At 38.4% G+C, this 8,390-nt stretch overlaps 1 protein-coding gene across 3 annotated transcripts in view; it reads left to right on the top strand.

Moving 5' to 3' along the window:
- The first annotated feature begins 1,098 nt into the window (after positions 1–1,098).
- Positions 1,099–8,390, top strand: part of furina (furin (paired basic amino acid cleaving enzyme) a) — a 96,164-nt gene continuing 88,872 nt past the window's right edge. The window contains exon 1 of one of the 3 annotated variants that reach the window (XM_058628787.1): positions 1,099–1,290. The gene's annotated coding sequence lies outside the window, so the exon portion shown is untranslated. The other 2 variants (XM_058628786.1, XM_058628788.1) reach the window with 2 other exon arrangements.

Here is an 8,390-nt window from a genome sequence, read left to right as displayed (position 1 = left end):
GCATCACACTGGAGTCTGCTCTGCTGCCCACATTACAGATTTATTTGAGTTATCCACATGGAATATGTAAATTACACCAGGTATTATAGATTTTTAATGTTTTCTCAGCACATTCAGAGGGAGCAATGGGACGATTATTTTGACAGAGAACCCGGCTTTACAAAATGAACAAAAAATAATCTGTACCTTGTGATCAATCAAACAAATTAATATTTTTTAGGAGAGAATAACACTTTAATAACTCTTCTTTCACATTCACAATTACACATGTTGCCATTAATATAAAGCCTTTGATATACAGTATTTTCCTGTTTATAACTTCTGCTGGCTCAGTTGCATCTTATGTTACATTATACATCTCATATCTATATTATATATATAGTATACCTGCATTGTCCTGGTTTAAATAAATACCAAATAAATAAAATTAAATTACTACTGTATATAGCCTTTTAGTATATTGCTACGTATACTGTATATTATTTATGGAAAATTGGCTGCTTGTAATGACAATCGCAATAAGTTTCCCCTTGGGTTTACGTATCTTATTGTGGCTTTCATCATATATATATAGATATATACATATATACATATATATATATAATATACAAGGTACAGATTATGCACATATATATTAAAAAAGTCTGAATATGTATTCAGACTTTCATTATATATTCAAACTTTAATTATATATATGTTCAAACTTTCATTATATATATTCAGACTTTATGTATATTTTCAGAATTTAATATATCTTAAATTAATTTCCTGAATGGCATGCTATAATATATGTATATGTGTATGTATGTATATATATATATATATATATATATGTGTGTGTGTATATATGTATTTGAAATATGCTTTTCTTTTCTTTCTTTTCAGAGGGAGTAATGGGGCTTTTCTTCTTCTTTCTTTCTTTTTTACATACAGTGTAGTTTTTTGTGTGTGTTTTCCTCTATCCAGCTCCTCTCTTGTTTCTGACTACGGGTGCAGTTCCGCTTGCCAGCAGCGGGTGGCAGTGCAGTAGCGCCGCTGCCCGTTAAGTAGGTGTTCCTCTAGCATCCCCACTTTGACCACGGCCGTGACGTATTTCCTGAGGCTTGTACGGATCACTCAGCGGGTTCACTGTGGATGGCTATCATGACTATTTATAGCCAGCTGCCGTCCGCTGTCGGTGTTTTTGTCGCTTCACGGCGCCGTCGTCGCTTCTGACGCCGCGGTGTGAGGCACCGAGAAGCTGCTGCTCGAGCAGGATGTGAGCACAAGCTGCTTAAAACTGATACGTGTGTAAGTTTTTTCGTCTGCTCCCCCGGCAGCTTTTACCCCACACTTATTCTAGTTTAGCGGTCACGCGGGGACCGAGTGCGGGGCTACGGGGACCTCGTGTTTGTTGTGTTGATCCCGGTTTTTGTTTAGTTTGTGTGTATATAGGTACTCGAAAGGGGGAGGGGGGAGATTTCACACGCTTAAGCACATACACACACACATACACACGTCGAGGTGACGTCGACTGCGCCGCCTCTGGTTTCTGTGGTTGTTTGGTTTTATTTAGAAAAAAAACCTGGTGGTCGTAGTGAACCACGCAGGTCAGAGGAAGTGAGGAGTAAAACAATGCGAGAGAAGCGCGGCTAGGTTTGGAAATGTTCGTCAGGGGCGGATGAGAGGAGAGAAAAGGGGGAGGCACCTGAGAGACGGAGCAGGTCAGCCTACCGCGGCGTCAAGTTTGCGTTTTAAACGCAGCAGCAACAGCAGCAGAAGCACTACTCCAGTGCAGCTCCAGAGACATTTGTCCAGTGGAGGAGTCTCCATCGGATCCACTCCTGCCGCTGCTCCGAGCCCCACATTATGACTACGTGTTGTTGTCACGGACTTTAACTTGTGAGGTGAGTCAGCTGATGCATGTTAAGCCCCCAACTTCAGCTCCTAAAGTGCTGGGCGCTTCAGGCCTGAGGGGGAGAAGTTTTCCTCCTTCCTGTGCTGATCTCTGTTCTTCCATGTCCTCTCTCAGGATCTCTGTACTCTTGTTCCAGCAGTGAACACTCGGGCTTCAGGCACGTACAATGTTGGGGCTAACTTTGACTTTAGGTGTCGTCCGTTTAAATATCTCACTGTTGTTTTGTAGATTAGAGACATTTGTGGTGGAAAACTTGGCTTGTCTTCTCACAGCACTGTGAGAATGGTGTTGAACGCACTGTATTCTCTTGTTTTGGCAGTGAGAAAACAGACTAAGGCACGTACAGTACTGAGGTTTTAACCAACATTTCAAAATTCTGTGAGAACTTGAGATGGATTTTAATAGAAAACCCTGCTTGCATTCTTGTAGCACTGTGAATGTTCATGGCTATTTTGTTCATACTCTTGTTACACCAGTAAACACTCAGGCTAAGTTACATATGATATTGGTGGATATCTAATCAAATTCTTTTTAAAATTCTTTAAAATTTGAGATTGTAAAAGAAAACTGGCTTGTCTTCCCTCAGCACTGTCTATGCTCTTGACACATTTCCTCATACTCTTGTGATGACAGGCAACACTGAGGCTAAGGCATGTACAGTACGGAGTTGAGCTTTGACAATTATCTGGTTTACCTTATAAGATTAGCTAAATTTCAAATTCTATTCAAATTTGAGCTGGATTTGAATAGAAAACTTGCTTATAACCCTGAACGCTCATAGCTCTTTTGTTCATATTCTTGTTACAACAGTGAACACTCTAAGTTACACATGATATTGGGCTAAGCTTTGTTATTAGAAGCCATCAAGTGTTTTCATTGGTTTTGGTTGAAATCTACAGCAAATCTATCTTACAAAATATTTTTTAAATTCTGGCTTGTCTTCTCTCAGCATTGTGTATGCTGTTGGTGCTTCTTCCTCATACTCTTGTGACGACAACCACAGCTTTGACATTAAATGTCATCAATAGCCCGCCTTCAGTTGAAATTTCTCACCTTTTTTGGAAAATGTGGTTAAAATGTGTCATAAATTCTAGTGGAAGATTGGCTTTGACACTAGATTTAATTTTTTGGAAAATGTGGCAAAAATTTGTAATTGATTATGGTGGAAAATTGGTTCATGTTTCCTCACAGTATTTGGTCATACTCTTGTTATTACAGTGAACACTTAGGTTGAGGCATATACGATATTGGGGTAAACTTTGACATTTTAATAAAATTGACCTTTTTTGAGAATTTGGTTTGCTATTATAGATTCTAGTAGAAAACTGTCTCATGTCTTTTCATGGTACTGTATGTGCTGTTGACACTTTGGATTTCACTCTTGGCTAAGGAACATACAATTTTGAGATGAGTTTGACATTAGATGTCCTCAATTTGTGAAAATTCTGTTACAATCTGTGATAGATTTTTAATCGAAAAAGCACATGCCTTTGACAGTTTTAGTAGAACATTCAACAAGTACATTATTGAAGGGAACTTTGACACGTGAACTTGCCATTAATCTGGTTTCCATGAACCTTTTCACAGCCACTATGAGAGACTGAGTCACATTTTTAGTGTCATATTGCAACAAACACTCTCATTATCTGCGTCACACATTTTCTGAAAGCTAAATTCACTTGAATACATTGTATGAAAAAAGTTAGTGTAACTAAACACAGTACCACAGCAGAAGTTATGTTTAGATATGATTGGATCTTCTTGTTCTGATGGTGTCTCAAGTAAATCTAACCGTAATTCTACCTGACGGATGAGTTGCCGATTGTCATTGGATATTAAATAATGCTGTGAAGCCTCTTGCGTGGACCAAATGAAAGCTAAACTTCTCTTTTATGCAAAGCATGTTACTTGTAATTTGCATGACTTCCCAGTAGTTTTCGTGTTCCATGTTGTGCAAATTTCCTTAATGGACTTCACACATGTTGTTGTTCTTATCTCTGGTGTAGAGTGTAGAGGGAGGCTGACAAAGTAAAATATGTTGAAATACGTTTTTTGGAGAGTCATTAAACATCTGAACTAAAAACTAAATTAACTACAATTTCCAATAGAAAACAGCATCATTTCAAAGGTCCTTATCATTTTATAAATATCTGTATTTGTGTCACTTGGTGGGATGTGAGAAAATACCTCTATTTTTTTAGTTGGTACTCTTTTATATTTCTGGCATATTGATAACTATGTTCAATATTGTTATAGTCTTTTTTTTATAAAGGTCAATTCATTATCAGCCTGGCTGATTATTGGAGGATAATATTGGACATTTTGGGCCATTTGGTATGAAGCCGCTGTTTCGACTTTTTTTTCCAACAATTGGGTCGTTTGGCATAAATGCGTGTGACTGGTTTTTATCTCATTTAAAATGTAAATAATAAACCAATGAGGTGTCAACTTTTTTTATTTTTTTTTAATCTAGAAAGATTTCCTGACAAGTTTGGTAAAAATAATAATGGTATAGTCCTTTGGGGTTAATGGCACTTGGCTAATTATGATTTGACATTGTATTTTCCATTGCAGTCTCCGTTATTGCAGTGTGACATATGGTGTCATTTACTTTGGTGACACTAAAGACCACTGTGAGTGCGACGTTTGCCGTCTGCTTTGTTTCCCTCCAGCAGTGAAGTAGTTGAGCACAGTGTGGGGTTTTCATGCTGACGAGAAGAAAACTGAGTGGTTGAGTGTCCAGATGAGGTCATCGGTGTATGGACTTAAATACCAGACTGAGTCTCAAACTCAAACAGAGCTTTGGACATTTTCACCTGCTGTTTACTTGTTGCATCAAAGGACTGAGGACAGAGTTGAGTGAGTGACACACAGACACAGTCTTTTTTTTTGTATTTGTTATTGTTGTGAATCCACTCTACTGTGTTTTAATTATTGGTAGAACAGGCTTTGCAGAGCAGAGTGTTTGTTTTCTTTGAGAGACACTTGACTTTGGACTGGGACTCAGATTTGAACGAAATTTGGTATGCATTAGAGAGATCAGATACTTACGGATTTGGAGGCAATTTAAATGACATCATATCGGTTGCAGCCTTGGTGGTTTTTAACTTCAGGGCAGAAAACAACATGCTTTTAAGCATGTTAAGCTGCCCCTGATCTGAAGTCAGCTGTTATTGCATGTCTATGGAGTGAATATCTTCTGTTTTAAATGCCTGGCATGGGTTGGCAGCTTGACATGCCAGCTCAGATCCAGACTAACCGGAGGAAGCACTTAGACGGTGCAGAACCACCAAGTCTGCTTTGTTTGCTTTTTAATCTCTATCCGAATGACCATAAATATCAATGAATGTAAACAAATGGACTATTGCAACCATAAAGCTTCAACTGCGATAGTCTCTTGCTAAGCTAACAGCTAAACCAACAGCTGTAGTCTGCAGATTCTTTGTTACTTAGTTTCTCACATGTGTTGTTGTCGTGATTGTTGCTCAGGAGAACAGTTTTAGTTTGTTTTGTTCTCCATTGTCACAAAACAACATAATATCACGCCTTCCAAAGAGGGTGTGGATGCAGGCCAAGCTGCCAAGCTTTGACAGTGTTGCACTGTATGGTCATATTAAACAAAATGTGCATTAATATAACTAGTTTGATGATTTTTAATGATGCACCAGGTTAGAGGTTCATTAGAGATTCAAATTGTGTACAATTGGCAGCATTTGTTCAGTGAAAATCTTTCAGAACCAAACAAAATTGGTACACAAACGAGCGATTCAGGGAAATGAGCGTTAATACCCAGCCCAACAACATGACCTCCATGGCAGAGATAATAAAAATGACTTTATCTGTGCGGGTGTTTGATGACGCACCATGTCAAGTCTGTCTACACCCTTTTACACATGTACTGTTAACTTACTTACTTAGTACATTGTGTTGTAAAAAAACAACAAAGACAAAATGCAGGTGTCTCTGAATTGCAAAAGGTCCAAGGGTTATAAATATCGATTTGAGCTGCAGTTGACTAAACCTGATAGTTCCTGGTTTTCACAGCATGACTCAACCAACAGAAGTTTGTCTTTTGCAATCTTTGTTTTAGTTGTGACTATTGAAGAAGTTAACAGCTAGTTTTTATGACTTGGTAATGAAGTTTTAATGTGGTCAAGAAGATTGAGAAATTGAAAAACGATAAATGTCAGGCATTTTTTACACATTATTTGACAATACATTCTCTATTGGGGCAATTTGATGAAGATCTATGTTGAAAATGTTGTTTTCTATCAGTATATCTGAATTAACTGACATACTAAATGTCTGAAGTAACTTTTCTCAAGTGTGAATGTACACGGAAAAGTTGTTTTTTGTCAATATGGCATATGGAGCTAAATCGTTTTATTTGTGTTGTATTGACAGAAACACACCACCACTGCTGTTTTTCCCTTGTACACTGTTAATCAGTGCACGCTGTGCTCTGTACAGAACAGCAGTAAAACAGGGATTTTTTTTAATGATACAGATGTTTCCATGCTTCCGAAAGTAGCTGTCTATGCAAAACTTGGGCTAAATACTTTTTCTTTAGTTGGAAGTCTGTTCTCGGCTCGCTTTCTCAGACAGTGTAATCATCAGTCAGCTGATTGAGTCGACAGTGAAACATTTTCCCAGAATGATTTTTTCAAGTCTCAGGGACTCGACATCTTTCAGACTCTCTCTGAGCTCAGTGTCTGTGACAGCTGTAATTCTGGGCTGTTTGACAGATTTTTTTTTTTGCTTCTCCATTTCTTTCTCTTTTTTCTTTCTGAAGAAAACAACTTTTTTTTTTTTCTGAATGTTTTATTTATCTCTGCAGCAGCACACCTCAGCTGACACCAGAATTCAGAAACTTCTACAGGTGAACCCAGGATAACAAAACACTTCCAGTGATTAATTCTGAAAGACTCACGACACAGAAGCACAACAAAACATTTGCTTGCCAGAATGGATACGGTATACTCTTGTCCCAGAACTGCCCATGTAATTAATAATGTTAACAAACATCGTGTTTGGTGTAGTCCCTGTTGAGTAGGCTGGTAGGCCACAAACAAACCGCAACACAAACCTTATTGCTAGACAAATGTTCCTTAGGGTGAAACTACAGCTGTGACCAACGAAATCCATAATTTTCTTGATTAATCAATTAGTTTTGTGGTCTATTTCTGTTTCTAAAACCCTTTAAGTCTTGTTTTATCCAAAGTTATTCAGTTGTGTTATTTCAGATATTTTCAGATAGCAAATTGTCCAAACTTGTTTGAGAACATGATTTCTTTATCATGTGGAGCAAAGAAACCAGAAATTATTCACATGTGAAAATGTGTTGTAATTATTAAAAAAAAAACCCTACTCAAACAAATTAATACATTATTAAAATAGTTGACAATCAATATTCAGTAAAATTTTACAGCCCTAACACAATAAGACATTGGAGGCCAACTTTTATTGACTAAACACCAATTTCATCAATTAATTAAACAATAGATTAATTGACACGTGAAATTTTGGTGAGTTTTCATGTAACGTTTGGACGACATGAGGCAGTGGGGGACACAAATTGTCCTCAGCTGGAGACGAGGTGTTTTTCAGTGCAGAGTCACAGCTGTTGAACCATATTTGACTGTCTAATTTTCCCCGTCACTGATGATAGTCAAAAGTTGTGGTAATAGCTGCTGCAGCCACTTAAAAATACATTGTTGCTTCACAACAAAGTTTCCCTGGAAATTCAGAGGAGAGCTTGTTTGGTCTTCTGGAGTGTGGCATGATGGCACAGCGTTTTGAAACTCTCCATTTTGTCCACCGCATGGCTAACCCTGGAGACCGTGCCATTACAGGAGGGCTATTACCTGCAAAATTACTAGAGAAGCCCTGCCTCAAAGTATACTTGAATCCGGAGAACAAATGTGACTGCATACACTATGATTAGCACTGTAATCAATGCGGTCCACTAAACTCAGGATTTTAATGGTGTTAGCACTTTGGATAATTGTCCTAACAGACTTTTGGCGCAGCTGACCTTCCTGGCTTAAATCAACAGCAGAGCTTAGAGACAAAATTGTGTCCATAAATAATTTCACCATGACCTGAACTCTGAGTTTTCTCCCTGTGGATACTCTATCCCATGATGTATTGCTTTGTTTTATTTGTAAGATTGTGTTTTAGATGTGTTTTGTTATGGCTTGGCGATCACTGGACAGTCGGCATATTACGATAGAGCAACTGTAGGTCATCATTTTTCTCTCTCTGGACACTGTGCATGTTCTCTCCGTGGTCGCACTCATTCAGCAGATCCACGACTGCTGCCTCAGGCGTATCAGCTCCGCCCTTGAGTGGCTACTCATCCTCATAGTAAGACTCAGCATCCAGGGCGTAGTCCTGTTTTCCAACCACACTTCTCCACCTCCTCTGTCGACCCGCGATACCTAAGCATTTTCCTTTCGCAAGTGTCTTCTACCATGTTCCCACATGAGTGTTG

The sequence above is a fragment of the Solea solea genome, chromosome 5 (genome assembly GCF_958295425.1).
Source record: "Solea solea chromosome 5, fSolSol10.1, whole genome shotgun sequence".
Taxonomy (NCBI): Eukaryota; Metazoa; Chordata; class Actinopteri; order Pleuronectiformes; family Soleidae; genus Solea; species Solea solea.
Note: the sequence above shows the minus strand (reverse complement) of the source record. Positions and strands in the feature narration are given on the sequence as shown.